This window comes from Pogona vitticeps, chromosome 1 (genome assembly GCF_051106095.1).
Source record: "Pogona vitticeps strain Pit_001003342236 chromosome 1, PviZW2.1, whole genome shotgun sequence".
In the NCBI taxonomy this organism is placed as follows: Eukaryota; Metazoa; Chordata; class Lepidosauria; order Squamata; family Agamidae; genus Pogona; species Pogona vitticeps.
Window position 1 is genome coordinate 253322905 of NC_135783.1, and position 20985 is coordinate 253343889.

Here is a 20985-nt window from a genome sequence, read left to right on the forward strand (position 1 = left end):
GCCCAGGCCTCTCAGTTGTGCCAACCGCACAGCTCAGGTGAGGCTTTGTGGGCAAGGGCAGTTTGGAAGGAGCTGCTAAGCCATTTGGCTCAAAGTTTGCAAACTCCATTTACTCTAAATGCTGAGCTGAACCTGGAACCCAAATTAGGCTAGGGGTTATATTTGGGACCATCCAAAATGACAAGTGGCCGGTGCAGAGCAAATGGTGGCTGCACTCCTATGCAGAAAAGAACTTGGAAAAGTTGCTTTTTCTGGAATATAATGCCGAAGGCAGCACTTTATTTATCTCTCCAGCTGTCCCTTGAGAAGTTTTCTCAAAAGGCGGTAGTGCTTCTGAAAGGCTGCCATCTCTGTTCTCAGTCAGAAGTGCTGCCACTGGCTGTCCAGAAAAACACTCTTTTTTGCTGAGGTCTGAGTGATGTGCTGGGAGGAGAAGTGATGCTGGAGGAGAATTTGGAATGTTGTTGTCACGCTATCCCATCCTATACCTTCCTGTGACTTTTACTTTATTCTAGGAATGAGGAATATTTTGTCGGCCTGGGGCAAATTCTACTGTAGAATTTGCCCAAGGAATCTGGAGGTGGGTGGGTGCATTCTGCTAGCATGCAAGACTAAAAGCACAAGGTGGTGCCAAGAGTAGGTAGGGCCAAAGCAAAGCTGGAGGGATCTGACATAATTCTTCCCATTCTGGACATTCTCCAATAAAACATAAAAAGCACAACCCAAAGCAAACGTGATGTTAATAGTGCACTGTTATGCCCACCCCCAGATCTTTGCTACAGTAGAATTTGCCCAAGGCCAACAAAATATTCCTCATCCCTAGAATAAAGTAAACATGGTGGCACTGTTGGCTAAACCACAGAAGCCTGTGCTGCAGGGTAAGAAGACCAAGCAGTCGTAAGATCGAATCCACATGACGGAGTGAGCGCCCATCACTTGTCCCAGCTCCTGCCAACTTAGCGGTTCGAAAGCATGCAAATGCGAGTAGATAAATAGGGACCACCTGAGTGGGAAGGTAACAGTGTCCCTTGTCTAAGTCACACTGGCCATGTGACCACGGAAGATTGTCTTCGGACAAAACGCTGGCTCTACGGCTTGAAAACAGGGATGAGCACCGCCCCCTAGAGTTGAACACGACTGGACAAAAATTGTCAAGGGGAACCTTTACCTTTACCTTTATGCATGTTGACTCAGAAGTAAGCCTCACTGAGGAAGTAAGTTTATTCCTCAGTAAGTGAGTAAAGGGAGGGGTACTGAAGTGTAGTGGATAGCACTAGGATTTGGGACACCTGGGTTCAAATACCCACTTGGCCATGGAAATTGAATGGGGGTAGCCATGGCAAACCATTCGTTGAACATTTTATATACAAGCAGGAAGCACTTGGTGGCACATAACAAGGAAAATAAAGAACTGAAGCTTGAATGCACCTTTTTAATTTAATATGCCAATTTTTAAAAAAGGCATCTAGCACCAGTTGAGGGAATTATTGATAATTATGAGACAGTAGCACGAGTGGAGTATTTATTCCCAATACAAATACGTAGCATCTTCTGTCAGAGTAAATTTTTTTCCTTAGGATTACAGCAGGAAAGGAAAGTCTTATATTGCTCCTCCATGTCTGTTGCAATATCAGAGGATCATCAGATACTCACCCACCCAGCCGGGCACCACACACTGAATGGAAAAACTTAATAGATACTTAAGTCATGTATACTTTAGCCCTCAGTTGTGCTTACGTAAGCCTGCATACATTCCCTCTGGACAGCACAAAATAGGAAAACGATGATTCACTTCCCATTCTAAAAAGAGGCATTCCCAAGGAGGAAGTGGTTTCTCCACAACTATCACACCCTAGCATGCTTTGTGCCTGACAGCATCATTATAGGCAACTGGACACTGAGGTGGGACAGTATCAGTGAGACAGAGCAGAGGCTCATTGGACTTCAATTATGTATTAAAGTGTACTTCTACAAGCAGGTTATTTGTTAATTGGTTGACAGAGGATGAAGGGCTAAAATTGGGCAAATGCTTTTGTGTGTTTATGTTGCTACAGGCCAGTTAAAATCTTCCACAGTCAGCTGTACTGAATTTGTGGGTGTGGAGTCCCAGGATCTTACAGTCAATGTATTTTAGTATTTCATAGTTTAACTCTTGCTTGGATCCTGTGTACTCCTGTACACTCTTTCCTTATTCCCCCCCCCCCCCCCGGCCAGTCTATATACTCAGTTCTTCAACTGGTGGCCCATTAGAAGAGCTGCTCATGAGAAAGATGGATGGCTGAGTTGGTTCCTCTGAACACAGAGATGCATGTAAGGCTGCCACCATCTTTTTGTTTTGTAGGTTCCTTGTATATCATGCAATTGATGCCCTACAAGATGAAGAGCAATTTGTGAAAGCGTAGTACAACATGAATCCTGATGTGAAGTGTGTGGGCTGTGCTTGTTTCTAGTTGTGTGATGAAAACACCAACCAACGTGCACACAAGGAATTAGACAGCTGATTTTATTTATTTATTTATTTATTTATTGGACTTATATACCGCCCCATAGCGCTACAAGCACTCTCCGGGCGGTTTACAATTTTAATTATACAGGCTACACATTCTGCCAGTTTTCCATTATCTTTCTCCCCCTTCATTATCTCTTTGATTCTCTCTCTTTTTTTTTTTTCAATTCAGCACCACACACATCCAGGACATTTTTCAAAAACCCTTTCAGGATCAGACATAATCAGACAGGACAGCTGTGTATCTCTCAGGAGGCAGTTCCACAGGACAGGGAAGACTCAATGTATAAAGGTCTCCAAACCCTGTCTCATCTGTTTGAGCAATAATTGTGCACTATCAAATCAATTCTGATTTACAATCCTTCTCAGGATTTCCTAGGTAAACAGTATTCGGAAATGGTTTACTATTCCCTTCTTGAGGTTGGGGGTTTTCTGTAGGCAAGAATGGGTCTCCCACCAAGAGCTGGGGAGAATGAAGTGTTATTGTCCAAGATGGGCTAGAGATCACTTAAAATGCATGTGAATGGTCTCAGTTGTGGACTGAAAGTGACAACTAGTGAGATTCTGTCATTTTTATTTTCTGGGTCTGTCCTGCAATAGGTTGCTCCTTGGGGATTTGTCTTGCTTTGTTGATTTGTTCCTTAATCATATTGGGTGGTATTGTAATCTGAGGAATGCACTTTGTGGATCCTTGAGTTTTGAGTCTCTATCTCGTGGGTTCAAGCAGATGTGATTATATCTGAGGGTTTGGCTGTAAACAATGGATTTTGGTATGTGTTCAAGATGGAAGCATGCAAGTAAGTATATCAGTTGGTGAGCTTTTAGTACAGTGAGGTGCTGGGATATCCATGTTGCACTTTTACAGTGGTGTCTACAAAATGCACCTGCTGCATAGATTGTTTCAGGGTGAGGTTGATGTTTGGGTGAAAGTTATTGAAATCCTGGTGGGATTTTTGTAGGGATTCCTTTCCATGGGTCCAGATCAGAAAAATGTCATCAATGTACCTTAAATAGAGGAGTGGCTTTTGGGTGCAGTAGTTAAGAAAGTGTTGTTCTAGGTCCACCGTGAATATGTTTGCATATTGTGGGGCTGTTGTGGCCCAGCCCCACATGACCCAGAAAAGGAAATGCACCTGTTGTGTAGATTGTTTCAAGGTGAGGCTGATGTTTGGATGAACCAGAATCGTTTTCCAGGTTGAACTTGCCTTTGTTTCTGAAACATTTATTGATATATTGCATCATTATCCACTTTACTGCCATCATGTTAGTATAATTCCAGAAATTATAAGTATAATTCCAGAAATATCTTGAAGTATAATTCCAGAAAGACCTTTAGGTAGCTATCTTACTTTCTATTAACTCTTATTACAAATATTGGCAAGATTTTAGAGGGGGGGGAAAAAGAGAAAAGGACAAAATATTGTCTAATAGGCACTTCAAAGACTTACACTTTTTTCAGTGTGAGATTTCATGCATCAAAATCCACTTCTTCAGACACTGGACTTTGATCCATGGGAGCTCACACGGTGTAATTCATTCATTTTTTAAAGTGTTACAATATTTTTTCCTTGCCCTTTTCCTTTCCCCCGCTTGCCCCATTCATTTTGCCAACATGCTGAGACAGAATAAGGGTGAGACTGCACAGTGAGAGAAATATGCATTCATTCACTCTGAAGCGGCACCAGGGAATGCAGGTCTGTTCAATTTAAATTGAACTGCAGGCTGTTCCTCTTACAAAACAAGAGTCTTAGGACAGAGGCTTTGCTGAGCACAGTGTGTGGTGGTGCTGCCCTGTGTATGTGTGTGTACGCACATGCATGTGTGTTTTTGTTACACACACACACAGAGACACACAAACCTACAGAAAAATTACTTAACTTTAATATCTAAAATGAAAAAAAAACCCAAAATTGTTAAAGGTGTTCAAACCTTAGTTCAATAATAAATTAAAATGGAGACTTCAATCAAGAAATCAGCCAATTTAGACTAAGAATGACAAGCATAAATTGAAGACTACTTAATTTTACAGTTGTACATGACAGTAACAGTGATTTTATTTTTTTTTAAATCACTGAACTACTGAAAAATATGTTGGTTTATAGTGGATAATGTTCCTTTTAGTTTATGGTGAAAATAAATTTCTCTGCCATGTGCTGTCAAGTCCCCCTTGACTTATAGCAACCCATGACTGAGCAATCTCCAAAATCTCCTGTCCTCAACAGCCAGGCTCAGTTCTCCTAAACTCAAGCCTTACGTTTTCTTTAGGGAGTCAACCCATCTCCTCTTTGAGCTTCCTGTTTTCCTGCAGCCTTCAACCTTTCCTAGCGTTACTGTCTTTTCCAGAGAATCTTGTCTTCTCATGATGTGCCCAAAATAGGACAAGCTCAGTTTCGACATTCTTGCCTCCAGAGATCATCCAGGCTTGATTTGCTCTAGGGTCCACTTGTTCTGTACGCACAGGCCTGGCTAATAATATATGAATGAGAACAGACAAGGCGTGGCCTTTTTCACATTCTCCTTCAGGGCGATTTTTTCACTTATCAACACAAGCCAAGCAATCCCGCCCCCCCTTGGCGGCTTGAAATAAGGAAGAGCTTTATAGTGCTAGCACGGTGTGGTCACTCACGGTACATTTTGGTGGAGGGGAGGTATATAAAAGGGTGGGGTGGGCAAAGCTGGTTTATTATTATTTTTTTCTTATTGCATTTTCTATCACCAGCTAGATCTGCTTCTTGGGCCAAAACCACTTCAACTACGATGCGCTTTGAGGTCCGAGGAGCCTCCATGGGCTGTTCCGCCTCCAGCAGGAACACATCTTGATCTGACCCTACTGAATGTACTCTGTCTTACTAGACCGGGTCACACCTCCTCGACGCGCCCAGTCCTTCCGAAGGGAGAAACCCGAAGAAGAGGAGGAGCCATCTTTCCTTCCCCAGATATCATTCGTGGGTGTCTGGCATGCCGGTGGGCAAACCCCCTTTTTAAAAAGTCTGCTCGACCGTACAAACCCTTTCCCTGAGACCCAAGCCTCCTTCTCGCTTGCTTTCCCCCCTCCATCCCTCCCTCCTTCCCTCCCGGCCTCCCTCTCTTTCTTTTTCTCTTTCGGAGAGGTCATGACCGCCCTCGGCCGCTAGGCGTCCCCGAGCGCGGCGAGCGTGAAAGAGCGGAGTTTCTCCTCCAACAGGGAAAAAAAAACCATTAAAGCCGCTGCCGGAGCCGAGAGCCGCGGGAGGGGGCTTGGGTGTCCGAGGGCCTTCTTCGCTGCTCCGCTTCGGCCCTGAGATATTCCCGGCCCGTCGCGAGGACCACCCGGAGCGGAAGGCGCGGCAGGTAAAGCGGGCGCGGGATGGGCGCCCCCGGGGCCAGGTTTTCTTGGCTCGTGGGCGCGTCCTCCGGGCTGCCGGGTTGGCTGCACGCTGGAGGCGGGGGGGGGGGGGGAAGAGAGAAGGCCACCCAGGGGTGGGCAGGCGGGCAGGCAGGCAGGAAGCGGAGCTACCTGGACCCGCCGCAACAAAGGAAGTCCTCGCCTTCTGCATGGCGGAGCTGAGCCGCGGAGGGAGCACCCGCCCGGTCCCGCGTTTTCATCTGCGGTGAGTTTAGTGAGGGGAAGAAGAGCAAAGAACCAGCCTGGTCTCGAGAGGCCGGCCCCCCGCTTCTTACTTGGGTAGCCCCGCACGTCTTCGGCTTATACACGAGGGAGTTCGATTCCCCCACGGTGCCTCCCTGACGGGACGGACTCGGCGACCCATATAGGGTCCCTTCCGGCTCTGCAGTCCTGAAACTAAGATTATAAAGCGAAGAGGGATGGGTGGGCGGGCTTCGGGACAGCGGACAGAGTGGGACGGTGGATTTTCACAAGGGAAGCGGTCTTCTTTTGGGGCACTAAAGTAACAGAGGGCGCTGGGAGGGCATCTTAAAAGAATTTTCTTGTCGCATGAGCTGTTGCGGCCACCCGGCCAACGGAAACGTCCTGATAACTCGGGGGGGGGGGCATGGCGAGAATGCTGAAGGGGAAGAGGGTGCGGGAAGGTTACGTTTGTTTTGCTTGCAAGGGGAATTTGCCCAGACTTCTGGTGCCCTGTGTGGGTTAAGAGCGCCTTTTGATTTAAGAATCCACGTGGGAGGTTGAAATTCCTTTCTCAGGGTGTGATTCCCGCCCGCTCCCCCACATCCCCCCCCCGGTTCTCTTTCCGTGAAACTGTAACTATATTGCTGTGATTATGGGCTGTCAAATTGCTGTCTATGACTTCCCAAAGGACCTGCGGTCAACAACCCTGCTCAGGTCTTGCAAACAAAAGGCTAGGACGAACCTGCCTCACTCAAGTCTGGTGGGATAGATTAACACGCTTTATTTATTTATTTTTTAAAATACAAACCCTCTTTCTCGCCCTTGTACAAACTTCTGTGGATCCAGGTTTTGCAATATTGATCACAACAACTTCTCATAAACCCTGTAATCTGGGGCATGCTGCTTTTTTGCACAAGTCACAAAAATGTGGAAAATTTTTAAATATTTTAAATTTATATGCATGGGGAGGAGTGCTTTCCTTATCAGCTCTTTGTGGGTGTTTCTACAAGGAGTGAATTGCTTTCCTGTGATGTGTTTGGTTCCTTCCAGTGCTGAGATTAAGAATTTAGCAACATGAAATCCAAATTTTAGATTAATAAATCTGAGACAGACATGTTTGCTTAGGTGGGGTTTAACAATGTGTACAGGCGATTTCAGAGACTTGAAAGACATTGAGATTGTGCTATTTTTGCCCCTCAATCCTATTTGGCAGGTTTTTATATTACTTCAGGACCTTGCAAAATGTGTTGGGCCAGAGTACATGGCATAACAAGATGGAAAATTTGATTATATGAGAAATAGATGACCTACGGTATGACTTTAAAATGTGCTTACAATTTAAAAAAAATTATTAGTTATCAATTGTATATATGCCTTACATCTCCTCCAAGGAGCCCAGGGCATACATCCTCCATCTTGCCGTTTTTGTCCTCACAACCATCCTGTGAGGCAGGCTAGACAGAGGGGGAGCAGCTGCACCAAAGCCACCCAGGAAGCCAAGTATGAGTTTGGCCCTCGGCATCCACAGTCCTTGAACACACTAACCACTAGACTGTGCAGGCTCTCTCTAGAAGCAAGTTGACTTACTTTTGTCAGTCTTCCATCTGCAGGTAACAATTTTTTTTCCACTTTTAGAAACCAGTAGTTGAAACTTTGAAATGTAAAATAAACATTATGGAAGCAAGGCCTTTGAACAACCGAGTTCCCTAATGCTGTTGTCTTTGGTTTCTGTGAACATGGTTTGTGTAATGGCATGGCATTACAATCACAGAAGTCTTTTTTTGCAGCAATCAGAGCTGACAAGTAAAAGGACAGCTAACTAATAGCACTTCTTAGTTATCTATTTAATGTGGGCTTCTTAAACCAGGTAGTTTCTGATTATCCTCCCTCACTCCTCACCAATGTACATGCTGGCTGATGGAAATTATAGCCCAAAACATCTGGGAGAGCATCATGTTGAGGAAGGCTGATCTGATAATGCACTGAAAACATTTGCATCAAGGGAGATAGTCTTTTTGCATGATTTCTCTCTGTCCTTGGTGGTTAGGAGAGAGCATGTATTTTGAGCATAAGTCTTTGTGTGTTCCAGGCTGAAGAGAATGGAACAGGCAGGTCGTCTAGCAAGAGGAGATGCAAAGGGTGGATGAGTTAAGCAAATGCAAGGGAAGAATGAAAAACAAAGTGCAGACCTAAAGCGGCCAATCAGACCTGGAGGCAGTTCTGGAAAGCTGTATCCAGGATCTCCGGAACAAACAAAGCTGAAAGCTGGATGCTATGGAATTTGCTGGCACTGGCTAGAAAGGGCTGCAACCCAACCTTAAAGGTGCAAAGTCCAGTTTTAAACTTGCAAACTATAGGAGAGCCATATTTACCTGTCCAAGATTTTAAATTATGTATCATGGTCTATACTTAGTTTACTGAGGGTTTGGTGGTGGGACATAACACTCAAGAACATATTAGTTTCAGGGCTAGAGTATAAATCTCTGTGGAAGAGTGTGCGGGTGGGTAGTCAAGTTTCTTTGTGAGTTTGGAAGGTTCTGTGCTGCGTTATCCCTATGCAGGATGACATATACCTAACCTACTGGCTGAGTGGGTTTAATCTGACCTAAATTTGAATCAGACTGCAGCCATAATGAATATAGCAGAATAAGTCCCACCCATTTGAATAGAACTTTTCCCCAAATACACCTGCATAGGATTGCAGCATTCTGTCTCTGACACTGACCATTGCCCAGTAGAAAATGTAAATTATAATGCTTGGAAAGAGCACTTTGCTAGGCTGGAAATATTTGCAGCTGGGCTGAAGGTGGCCTGAAATTTGAGTGGCAGGTGAGGAATACAGCTTGACAGAGTTACATTCCCACCTTGGTACGCCATTGTTTCTTCTATGGATTCAAATTCAGATGCCAGTTGTGACAATCTAGACTTCACTTATTGTGTGGTTGAAATATTTTAGCTTTCTGCATTTCAAAGACATCGTGGTTTCTTGGTTGGCTTCTATGTTTACTCATTGATGATTCTCTTCTTGATCAAGAAATTCTTGGTTTCTTACAATAAACCCACAATTCAAGTGTTTCTGTCTTTTTAAATAGTTGCCTCTGTAAAGGCTGTTGATTCTGTGGTGTACGGTAGAACCAAGAACATAGATATCATCTATGTACTAACCCATAATCTATGGTATTTTTCTCACCCTTTCATTTGTTACATCAAAGTTGCTTGGAAGTAATGGAGCAGAGTAGGTGGATGTACATAGGGAGCCTGTACTGTATGCAGTATTCTAAAAAAAGTTTATCCAAAACAAATTCAGTATGTTTTAACAGGAAAGCAGTGCCTGCCATTTTATGCTTCTCATTGCCTTCACCTGGAATGTATAATGAATAGTTTGCTTTTAGCAAATCAAATGTGTAAAGGTAGTACAGTCTATTTTGAAGGGGAAAACAATCAATCAAAAGACTCTACTTCTCCCTCTTGGTCTGAAGTTTTTATTAAAGAATAGATACAGGCTCTCTAGTGGAGTAAACATGTACCTTGTGCCAGCATTTCTGACATACCATTGGCCAAGCTGCATCACAGAGGTGCCAGGAGTGTGTGTGTGTGTGTGTGTGTGTGTGTGTGTGTGTGTGTGTGTGTGTGTGTGTGTGTGTGTGTGTGTGTGTGTGTGTGTGTGTGTGCGCACGCGTATGTGTAGGAGTCACTGTTTCTCATCCTATCTTATTTTTGGTTTGGCACTTTGGGCAAGGAAATATCCAAAAGCCTATTCCTTCAAATGAAGCTGATCTTTAAAAAAAATGATGTGCAAGTGGGTGGGTGACTGAGCAAGGGAAGGAAGAAAGGTTAGAAGCAGTCAAGGGTATTCCCTCTGGAAATGGACAGATTCTGCAGCCCTTGTTGTTGCCAGTGCAGCTGAATGCCTGGGAGGAGCTGCTTTTCCATTCTGGGCCTCCAAAATGCCTGGTCCTCTGACTCAGTAATATTGTTCCCTTTTGTTCTTAAAGGAGACATGTTTCCTGAGAATAGCAGAGTCCACCTTCCACAGTCTGTGCTGGGTGTTGCCTTCAAATAGAGTGTGGGCCTCCTGTAATGGAAACAAAGCCGGCATTGATTTCTGTTCCAGAGGAACTGCTTCTGCTGGCAGAAGTAAACAGTGTTGCTAGACTTGGAAATCTCAGGGAGTTTGCTACAGCAGATGCCATTTAAAATTGTACGTGGCAAGAAGGGGCCCGCCGTTTCTAGTTGACCTCCGAACCTAGCATCTCCTGCAGGAATCCAAACCTGCAGCCATTCCCTTTGGTGGCACATTGCAAAGGTTTTTTTTAACTGTTTGTTGCAATCTTTCCTGCAACAACACCCTTTTCACCTCACAGAAATTTCCAAAGAGGTGGTTGTAGTAGTAGCAAAAAGCAACAAATAGTCTCATGGTACCTTAAAGACTAGGAAGTGTTATTAAGCACAAGATATCATGGACAGTAGCATGTTTCTTCAGATGCATAAAGAAGGAGATGCGTGTGTTTGAAATAATCAGTCCTAGTTCATGAGAACTTAAAACTTGTTCATTTTTGTGATGTGACAAGAATATTTGTTTTTGCTGCAATCATTTAATCTTAGTTCGCTTCATGACAATATCTGGCTGTGTTTTGTCTTTCTACTTCAAATGGGTTCTATTGCTCCCTCTCACTCTCTTCTTAGTTTTAGAGCCCAAATACTACTGATGTCTGATCGACTGTTCTTTCTTCCTGTTCATAACCTTTAAGCAGATGCTTCTCTTTTTATTTCAAGCACATCTTCAGCTTTTCCTCTGGATTGCAGATCTTGTACTAGATTTGTAGAACTAAGGGCTGTTCCAGATAGAACAAAAGTACCACTCTCCAGTTGGTTGCAGGTCTCAAGGAGGAATGGAGGTCACCAGAATTTACATCCCCACTAAATTTGTTAAAACCATCTGTGACAAACCCAGACCTACTGGGATCTGCCACACGTTAACTAAGCTGCCACCAACCATTCCCTATAAGAAGTCACACAGACCAGGGATGGATTTTCAACAAATAAAAGAATAAGGTTTATTTAATACAACACACAGGGAAAATAAAATGCTCAGGTGAATAAGATATAGTAACGTGGCTTAGTCTCATTCATACATGCATACAGTTTGGTTCACACAGAACACTTAACTTGAAGCACAGACCCTGAACCTATCAGTTCTGGCTAACCCACAGACACCTGAACCTATCAGGTTGGTACTCTGACACACAGTAGTACCCTGTCTGACACACAGACTCCCACACCAGCTTCTTCTTCCCAGCTGCTGCTTCTTCACATCCCAGCGTCTAAACTTCTCCACACACGCTTCACATATATATACAGTACAGCCCCTCCTCCTGATGTCCCGCCTTCCACTCCCCATAGGATGGAACTTTCCCTCCAAACCCATGACAGACAGGTAACATCAGTGCTGTATGTAACACCTCCCCTCTTTATAAGTTGTTTTGTAGGGGGAAAGCTAACGTGCTTTTCTCCAAAAAACAACCTGGATCCAAAACATACAAAAACATTTATACAATAATATACAATACCATACTTACTTATACTTACATTCTAAGTTAACCATATCAATTAGGCATTTAACCATTTACCATATACATTACATCCATTTACCTTTATTCATACAAACCCAAATTCAAAAAAAACAGGTACATTTAACCTTTTGTCATCAATATATATACATAGTCCATGTTTCTTTCGCCGTCTTCATTCTTCAGGTCTTCTTGACAAGGCGTCAGCAACACAGTTCACTGACCCTCTGACCACCTTCACTTCAAAGTCATAGTCCTGTAGGTTTAAAGCCCACCTCATAAGTTTGCTATTGTGGGTTTTCATTGTCTTTAACCATTGCAGTGGTGAATGGTCAGTGCACAGAACAAAATGTCTTCCCCAGATGTAAGGCTTGGCCTTCTGGATCGCGTAGACTATGGCCAAACACTCCTTCTCCACGGTTGCCAAATGTCTCTCACCTTTTTGAAGTTTCCTACTCAGGTAGGACACTGGATGCTGGTCACCATTCTCATCCTCCTGGCACAGAACTGCTCCTACCCCGCTGTTAGACGCATCGGTGTAGATGATGAACTCCCGGTCGAAGTCTGGAGCCCGCAGCACTGGATAGTTGATGAGCGCCTGCTTCAACCTCTGGAACGCCTCCTCACAGTCGCTGGTCCACGGGATGCGGTCATCAGCCTTCTTCCTCGTCAGATCGGTCAGCGGAGCCGCAATCTCGCTAAACCTCGGGATGAACTTTCTGTAGTAGCCCACCAACCCAAGAAATGATTTGACTTTTTTCTTGGTGTTGGGTCTGGGCCAATCACGAACAGCTTCTATTTTGGCCTCCAGGGGTTTTATCACTCCTCCCCCTACTATGTGACCCAAGCACTTTACTTCTGGGCTACCCAGCTGCAGTTTGTTTTCTTTGCAGAGCCTAGGCCAAAGCACTCCCTCCCCTGGGTTAAAGTGCCTCTCCCCGGCTTTCTGGTCATCCCAAACTTTCTTTCTGACCTTTTGAGCTTGCAGGGTCTCTGCTGCTAGCTCTAGGTTTCTCTTTAGGTCCTTCCTTAAAGAGTCTATATATGTCACAACGTCTTGTGGGTCATCCTGGGTGATCTGCTCCCAATTTTGTTTGATCAAATCAAGGGGCCCTTTCACCCTTCTCCCAAATAAAAGTTCAAATGGACTGAACCCGGTACTGGCTTGTGGCACTGATCGATAAGCAAACAAAAGGGATTGCAGCTTCTGGTCCCAATTGTTTGGATTCTCTGCCAAGTAAGCCCTAATCATGCGCATTAGAGTCCCATTGAACTTCTCAGTTAACCCATTACTTTCAGGATGATAGGCAGTAGTTTCCTTGTGCTTAATTCCACAGATTTGCCATAAGCGTTTCATGAGCTTTGATGTGAACGATGCGCCCAAATCTGTGATTATTTCTGAGGCAAATCCCATCCGGGACATATACCCCACCAAGGCATCTGCCACTGTGTTAGTTTCAATGTTAGTCAAGGGTATGGCTTCAGGGTACCTCGTGGCATGGTCCACAATGGTGAGAATGAACCTGTTCCCCCTCTTTGTGGCCTTGGGCAAAGGTCCCACTATATCCACCCCTATGCATTTGAACGGAGTGTCAATCACAGGCAAAGGGCACAACTTTGCTTTGGTCCTGTCGCGGCTATTCCCCTGCCTTTGACACACATCACATTGTTTACAGAACTCCCTGATCTGCTTCCCTATGTCAGGCCAGTAAAAATTCTGTGTGATTCTCTGCTGTGTTTTGTTCACCCCTAAGTGTGCAGCAAACATGTCAGAGTGCCCCCTTTGTAAGATCATGGGGCGATACTTTTCAGGTACCACTAGCTGACTTCTGATCCCATCTCCCCCTTTTGAGATATTCCTCAGGGTCTCTCTATATAAAATCCCCTTTTTCTCCAGAAATCTCACTGGGGTTTCAGGTGTTAGCTGGGCGTCAGTCACCTGTTCAAAACACTTTTGGAGAGTGGCGTCTGCCTTTTGCTCTTGTCCAAATCTGCTGTCTGTGGTTAAGGTTTCCACCACAGCTTCTGAACTCCCCCCACCTGCTTCCGTCTCTGGCTCATCATTACCCCCCTGAACTGTCCCCGTGGTGGCTTGTGAGCGTGTAATCACTAGCACCCTTTTCACATGTTCAGCCAGGTCATTTCCCACGAGCACGGCTGCTGGCAGAGTCGATGAAATCGCTAGCCGCCAAACTCCCCTCCAGCCTTGAAAGTTGACAGGTACCTCCGCGACTGGGAGTGAGATTATCTGCCCCTCAATCCCTGCTACCTTTATGCTCTCATTCGGGATTACATACTCCCTAGGAATAATATCTGGATGGCACAGGGTCACCTGGGAACAAGTGTCCCGCAGCCCCCGATACTGATGGCCAAGTATTCCTACGTCCACCCCTGCTGTCTCAAACAACTGAGAATCTGTTCTCACCAACAGGCAGCGCCTGACCTCTACAAGAGGACCATTTTCCTCAGCCTGATCAGCAGATGTAGCTGTTCCAGATTGAGTAGCCATGGCAACAGGCTCCCTCAGTGACAATGAGCCTTGCTCTTTCTGGACACAGAACACAGCTTTTGGCTTGGTTCCACTCGAATCCTGAGGCACCATTCCTTTTAGCTGCTTTAATTTCTCACACTCTGAGATTAGATGGCCCTTTCCCTGACAGAAATAACATTTTCTGGTGTATTTTGATTCTCTCTCATCTTGTTTTGGTTTTCCCTCCAAAATCTGAGGTCTTGGTTTCATGTCTGAGGGCTTCCCTTCACCATGGGCCCCTCCCCCTTGCTGGCTTTTCCCTTTTATTCTCAAATCCAGCTCCTTTTGCTTGGCCTCAAACTCAGCCCTGATCTGTAAAATTTCTTCCTCAGCCCTAGCTTTTATCTCTTTTACTTTTTCTTCAGTCTTATCTCTGATTTCTTTTAATTTAATGTCTTTTTGCTGATTATATTTTTCAAGATCTTGCTCACTTTGTCTGGCCTGAGCCTCATACTTTTCTCTTTCCGCAATTTCTTCAACTGATAAGTTGTTATTTTTCTTATTTAGGAATGTTAATTTTAATTGTGCCATTCTAACTCTGTGTTCCAGTTCCATCTCTTCTATCCTCATGGCCATTCCCCTTTTCTTGGCATCTGCCTCTGCCTGACTGATTTCAGCTCTTTCTCTGGCCTCCCTATCCAATTGTCTCATTCTAAATTCATGCTGTTGGGCTAGGAGCATTTTTCTGAGTTCTAAGGTCTGTTCTCCCGTGCTGTCACCCTGCACTGAGCCCAATTCATCCTCAGAACCTTGGTCTACCTGGGGGTCTTTCACTTCACCCATTTCTGCCATTTGGCTTCGAGTCAAGGGCATACTCCCCCCCAGAACAGGCTGCTTTCCAAAAGTCAAGCCTCAAAATAAAGCGACCACTTTTTTTTTCTTTTGCCTCAGAACCAGCTTTCCCTATAGATTGCTGCTGTCCTTCAGCACTACTTGCAACTGTAGCGAGTTAGAGCCTACCCCCCTCTGCTGGGCCTCTCAGCAGGCAGGCTAAATCACTTCTACTTTACAGTTTTGCCTCAGCTTTTTTCCCGCCAAAAACAGGCTGCCTCAGAGCACCCTAATCTAGTCTCCCCAGTTGGCACGTTCTTCCACTAGCGCACCTCCCCGTGAGGTACACCTAGAAGATTACCTACGCGCCTCAGATTGTCCCTGACTAGACCCCCCTTGCTCTGGGCACACGTGCCAAGGCTTTGCTGGACCACTGGACAACTGGACCAGTCGTATCCCACACGCTGGACACCAATCAATGTGACAAACCCAGACCTACTGGGATCTGCCACACGTTAACTAAGCTGCCACCAACCATTCCCTATAAGAAGTCACACAGACCAGGGATGGATTTTCAACAAATAAAAGAATAAGGTTTATTTAATACAACACACAGGGAAAATAAAATGCTCAGGTGAATAAGATATAGTAACGTGGCTTAGTCTCATTCATACATGCATACAGTTTGGTTCACACAGAACACTTAACTTGAAGCACAGACCCTGAACCTATCAGTTCTGGCTAACCCACAGACACCTGAACCTATCAGGTTGGTACTCTGACACACAGTAGTACCCTGTCTGACACACAGACTCCCACACCAGCTTCTTCTTCCCAGCTGCTGCTTCTTCACATCCCAGCGTCTAAACTTCTCCACACACGCTTCACATATATATACAGTACAGCCCCTCCTCCTGATGTCCCGCCTTCCACTCCCCATAGGATGGAACTTTCCCTCCAAACCCATGACAGACAGGTAACATCAGTGCTGTATGTAACACCATCTTTCCAGAAATGTTTGCCTCTGCGAGATATTTGAAATAGTTCCTTGAAATCCACTTATCTGCTGTGCTGTCTTCTCTGGAGCTGGTTTCAAAAACAAACTTGCAATGAAATAGTAAGGGACATGGTGGTGCTGAGGGTTAAACCACAGAAGCCTCTGTCCTGCAGGGTCCATGCGACAGAGTGAGCTCCCGTTGCTTGTCCCAGCTCTCGCCAACCTAGCAGTTCGAAAGCATGCAAATGCGAGCAGATAATAGGTACCACCTCGGTGGGAAGGAAACATTGTTCTGTGTCTAGTCACGCTGGCCACGTGACCACAGAAACTCTACAGACAAATGCTGGCTCTGTGGGTTGGAGATGGGGATGAGCACCGTGCCCTAGAGTCGGACACGACTGGACTAAATGTCAAGGGGAAACCTAATGAAGTAGTATGCATTAGCATTAAAAGGTTCCAATTAGGAGATGTTCTGATGTGGAAGTGAATTCCATAGGAAGCACAAAACTCTACCCTCTGAACACACAAAATAAGCCACAAAGGCAGCAAGGACTAAAACCACAGGAAAGCATGGATTTTGTCACTCTTTTCATTGTGTCAAATATTATATCATGTAAATGGAGGGGAAAATACCAATCCATGAGGGATAAACCATAGTTGAACTGAGAAACTGTTTGGTGTGAATGAAGGAATTGCATCTCTCACTTCTCTCACACATCTCACACACAAAAAAGCAGAAGAAAAGTCAAATCTGATACAATCCCACACAGAAACCCAAAAATGCACTGGCCAAAATTATTGGCACCCTTAATTTAATACAGTATTTGTTTTGTTCCAACGCAAACTAAAGAACTGAACATGTAAGTACCAAAACATTTGCAACTGGAGCAATTTTCTAAGAGAAGGGTTGCATTTTTTGATAGAATTGTAAGGGTGCCAATACTTTTGGCCATGACTGTAAGGATTTGGATACAGTAACATGTGGAAAGACTGAAATTATTCTTACTTGTGTAGTGAAATGCATGTTCTGTTCTTGTAGCAGAGGTTTCCAGTTTGGAAGAAAGTGATGGTTTGTCATTCTGGGAAAAAAAATTGTCATTCCAGTAGATAGGAAGTCATGTTAGATGGGGTGAGGGTGTGGGAGACAGGCCCACTGAGCAAACAGAAATATGCTTATGCTGTTGAATTCCTCTTCAAATAGAACATTGAGCCCTCTGGGAAGGGGAAACACTGATTTGCTTAAAGGTTCTCAGAAATAGAAAACATTACTTTTTTTTTTACAGCCTTCTTAGCAGTGACCATGATAAATTATTTCCCCCGTTTTATGAATATCTGTGGTTGTGACATTTTGGATAAACAAGTTCCAGACAAATGGTTTCTTAGACAGATTTCTATAACTGGAGAAAAGTATGGATAATAGTTTTTGTTGGCATGCAGGAGCAGACGGCACCTTCATGTAGTCACTCGTCTGCATTCAGAGTCAGCCTGGTGTTCAACTGAGCAGATGTGCTGGTGCGTGATGAAGGGCACCAGAGTTTCAGAAGATCAGGCTATGTTTCATAAACCACCTTGGATCCTTTTAAGGAGAAAGGTGGAGTAAAAATATTTTAAATGTTTCAATGAAGAAATTGAAATAATGAGAGATTTTGTATCTCTTGGTTCAATCATCAATCCAAATAGAGACTGCAGCCAAGAAATCAGAAAACGGAGACAAGGAAGGGTGGCAATGAAGGAATTAGAAAAGATCATCAAGTGTAAGGATGTGTCACTGCAGACTAAGGCCAAGATCATCCACACCCTTATATTTCTGCTCACTTTGTACAATGCAAAAGCTGGACTGTAAAGAAAGCTGACAGGAAAAAAAAATCACTTCGGATGAACTATGTTGTTAGAGGATAATTTTATGGGTACCCTGAACTGCCAGAAAGATGAACAGTCTTTCTGGCAGTCTTTGGGGTCCTAGAGCATGTCAAGCCTGCACTATTTCTGGAGGCAAACATGATGAAACTGAGGCTTTTGTATTTGGTGCACATCTTAAGAACTTAGGCTAGATTTTCTGGAAAAGATAATAATGCTGGGAAAGATGGAAGGCGGGAGAAAAAGAGGAAGACCAAATATGAGATGGGACTGACTCCCCAAAGAAAGCCACAAGCTCGAGTTTACAAAATGTCAAGCAAGGCAGCTGAGGACCAGGGCATTTTGGAGATCACTCACTCATATGATCTACATAAGCCAGAGGTGCCTTGAGAGCGCATAATAAAAGCAACAAAAGCTTTCTTAAGAAGGAGTTAATTGTTAAACATATACAGTCTTATAACTGGTGAAAAGTATATTTTCTTATAAGGGAAGTTATGGAAAAGATTTGGCCAACGAAATGATAAGGACACAATGGATATGTCTATTTTTTTTTTTTTTTAGTTTGTGTGATTTTCCCTTTTCCATGTATCTGAGGTAGAAACAGGACAAGCTGAAGCATCTATTTAATTGAAAGTCATTAAACAGCACAGGCTTGGGAGTGTGGGAGAGCTAATTATCACCTTTCCCAGTTCATGTTACAGCAGGCCCCTTCCGTTGGCCCTGACGATGCTTACATGATTGCACGCTACCTGGCAACATGTGTGCTGCATTTTCCAAATATAAAATACTGCATTTTAAATGCTTAGGAGAATGCAGGATTTTTTGTCTTTTCACAGATATGCATATGTAGATGCATAATGCTAAAGAAAAGGTTTTGTGTGACACTGAGTATGTATATTATGTGGTGGTGGTGGAGAACTGGTCACATGGAAGAGCTCTGGGCCTGATGCTAGCTGGCAGCAGGAGTCTCCACTTTCAGAGCTTTATGCACCTGACCTACAGTGTCTGTTCAGTTGCTACCCTGTTTCCCCAAAAATAAGACCTGACCTGGAAAATAAGCCCTAGTATGATTTTTCAGGATGCTCGTAATATAAGACTTACCCCCCAAAATAAGCCCCAGTTAAGTGGAACCTCGCCCTCCACCATTGTGCAGCAACCAGAAGAAGATGACGACTGTATCTGAATAAATGTCCATTGTTGTACATGAAAAAAATAAAACATCCCCTGAAAATAAGCCCTAATGCATTTTGGAGCAAAACACTTATTTGGGGGGAAACACAGTATATAAATTATATACAGTATATATAAAATTATATATATATAATTTTGTGAACAATGGCTAGATATCACAGGGAGCACTGATAAGAGGTGTTTTACTCCCCCACCAAATGCTAATACTAAAAAAATCACACCATTGTTTATGTCAACGGACTAATGGATTTATTTGTGATTACTGTAGATCTCTTTTGTGGCCTTCTTGAGAATTTTTGCAGATTGCTTTACTATAGTTATGGATTTGCTGTGGGAGTAGCAGCTGGCTTGGTTGTGCAATATTCCAGAGAAGTGTGTTTTTCACGGCTTAGTTGTTCTGCCTTCTCTCCCCGGATCCTTTCCAATATTGGCACCTGGCCAACTGTAAAGTGCTCAGAAACTGCCTTGGCCTTTCTCCTTCTTTGGACTGAACTGATTGCTTTTGATGTTTACTGGCTGCTCTTCAGATCTGTTGAACAAAGATTCCGGTTAGTCTTCCCCAAATGGTGTGTGATGTTGAGAATGTGGGAAGGAGAGAGAGAGAGTGTGTGTATGTGTTTAGCAACAGAGGATGTTAATTTTGGATCTCTAGAGGATTGGTTTCCAGATATGGTTTAGTTGGTGGTCTGTGTTGCTGCTGTAGCAACAGAGAAGGGGAGTGAAGTTCAGTTGGGGAGATCCCACCCCAAGGACTGGCTGCCTGTTCCTAAATATTTTTATTCTGAAGTTAAATCCAGCTCAGTTCACCATGTTTGCACCCAGGTAATGCATGGGAATTGCAGTCCTTAAGGTTGACTAGGGCAGCAATTTCTTCCCCCCCCCCCCTCGAGAATGTTTCCTCCTCCTTCTCTGATGAATGATTGAATTAGATTTCCTCTTTATTAATAGTGACAAGCATGCCTGGATTTCAAGCAAGGAGGGCTGAGAAATTTGAGCAAATCTGTGCACAACTTGCTATAGGAGGGTGTGAAGGAGCAGAAGGGGTAACCCGATGCCTTGAAAAAGGCTGGTGGATTGGCATGCTGCAGTAGGTGAGCATCACCTTTGGAAATTGTGTCTGAGTTGTGTCCTGGGTTAGGTGACTGATATGAACTGCTGTATAGCTTTAGGTATTTGGCTGCAGAGCGTATAGTTGGGAGTTCAATTCCCCATTATGCCTCCTTGACAAATGATGATATTGATGATGATTATCATAGGGTAACCAGATTTACTTCTACAGATAATTCATCTTGCTTTACGTTTGTGTGCAAGATCGTAATTGTCCGTGATTTGGGTGTTGTGGGTGTCCCTTATGGATTTAAATTACAATTGTTTCATACCTCCAGTATTGGATACTTGGTGTAGCCAGTTTTTCACCTGATGGCCAACATTTCAGAATGAGCTTGGCTGTATTTAACTCAATTGATCCTAGGATGGTAGACATGCTGTCTGCCTCCAACAGCTATACAGTGGTGCCTCGCTTAACGGCGATAATCCGTTCCAGGAAAATCGCTGTTAAGCAAAAACGTCGTAAAACAAAAATAAAAAGCCCATTGAAACACATTGAAAACCGTTCAATGAGTTCCAATGGGCTAAAAACTCACTGTCCAGCGAAGATCATACAGGAGCCATTTTCGGTGCCTGTATAGCGAGGAATCTGTCCCTAAGCACAGCGAGGAGCCATTTTAAGCACCCGGTGGCCATTTTGAAAACCTGACGACCAGCTGTAAAGATCGTCGTAATGCAAAGAATCAGTTCCCGAAGCAGGGAACCGGTCATTGCAAAGCGAAATTCCCCCATTTAGACCATCATTTTGTGATCGCAAAAGCATCGTTGTGAAGTGGATTCGTCGTAATGCGGGGTAATCGTAAAGCGGGGCACGACTGTACTCAAAGCTTCAGTGGCTTAGTAGAACCAGCTACAGCATGTGCTTTGCTGAGATGGCCTTCAAGAGCT

At 44.1% G+C, this 20985-nt stretch overlaps 1 protein-coding gene across 6 annotated transcripts in view; it reads left to right on the top strand.

Moving 5' to 3' along the window:
• Positions 1-5696: 5696 nt before the first annotated feature.
• CD151 (CD151 molecule (Raph blood group)) overlaps positions 5697-20985 on the top strand; it is a 48787-nt gene continuing 33498 nt past the window's right edge. For 2 of the 6 annotated variants that reach the window (XM_078383663.1, XM_078383664.1), the window contains exons 1-2: positions 6024-6096; positions 19939-20081. The gene's annotated coding sequence lies outside the window, so the exon portion shown is untranslated. Of the gene's footprint in view, positions 5837-5954; positions 6097-19938; positions 20082-20985 lie in introns of those variants that run through there. The other 4 variants (XM_078383661.1, XM_020784141.3, XM_078383662.1 and 1 more) reach the window with 2 other exon arrangements.